This window comes from Ostrinia furnacalis, unplaced genomic scaffold (assembly GCF_004193835.3).
Source record: "Ostrinia furnacalis isolate ACB-3 unplaced genomic scaffold, ASM419383v2 OfSCF0207, whole genome shotgun sequence".
Classification (NCBI taxonomy): domain Eukaryota; kingdom Metazoa; phylum Arthropoda; class Insecta; order Lepidoptera; family Crambidae; genus Ostrinia; species Ostrinia furnacalis.
This window is the reverse complement of record NW_021130446.1, coordinates 520,161-521,060: the sequence shown is the minus strand read 5'-3', so window position 1 is coordinate 521,060 and position 900 is coordinate 520,161. Positions and strand designations below refer to the sequence as shown.

The following is a 900-nucleotide window of genomic DNA, read 5'->3' as shown; positions in this document are numbered from 1 at the left end:
GGTTTAGTCGTAAAAGCAAGACAGACACAGACGGACAAAGTTACTTTCGCATTTATAATATTAGTAGGTATAGATGTAGGGTTTTTTTTTAATTTTTTTTATCCACAACGAGGAAGCTCTTGGCCTGTATCTCACCTGATGGTAAGTGATGATCAGGCCGAAGGTGGAAGCGAACTTCACCCGGAATCCTCAACCACGGAGGAACTGCTATCTTACCTCTAACTGCCGGAACACAACAATGCTGTTAACATTGTTGTTATGGCGACAGACTTAGGTGAGATGGTGGTAGCTAGCCAGGCGGACTTAGAACAAGCCCTACCACCAACCAAACCGAACAGAAAAATCTGCCCCCGCTGGGAATCGAACCCGGGACCTCTGCGTCTAAAGCAGGTGGTCTTACCACTAGACCACAGAGGCGGTCAAAAAGGTCTGGTGTTCACTAGCTCTTTGTCTATTACGTGATAGTGGGCGCGTCAAACTAAAGACTGTAGCATCTAGAAGCGATTTTGTATCAAGATGTTATAATTTTATGTGTTGTCTGGTCTGAACTAATATGAATCAGTTTACGATACGTGAATATATTAAAAAGGCTATTACTATCCGTAATGAATAACGAAACTTGGCGCATAAAATCTTTGAGATAGATTAAAAACTCCATTATGAATATAATGAAGGTGATCATAAATATTGATAATAACTTCATTTAATTAAACGTTAGAGCTATAATGCAGGTTATGCAGGTGCTCTCAACTTATGGGTAAACTTGCGTATCATATAACTAGAGTGTGGTCGTTTTATAGAAAATACTAGCTTTCCGCCCGCGGCTTCGCCCGCGTGGAATTTTGTCTGTCACAGAAAAACTTTATTGCGAGCGTCCCTGTTTCAAAAACCGGATAAAAA

The 900-nt window shown here is 40.9% G+C and overlaps 1 non-coding gene across 1 annotated transcript; it reads right to left on the bottom strand.

The window, feature by feature from the left end:
• Positions 1 to 345: 345 nt before the first annotated feature.
• TRNAL-UAG (transfer RNA leucine (anticodon UAG)) lies at positions 346 to 417 on the bottom strand. The gene has a single exon. It is a non-coding gene; the product is annotated as a tRNA-Leu (tRNA).
• Between the last annotated feature and the right edge of the window lie 483 nt (positions 418 to 900).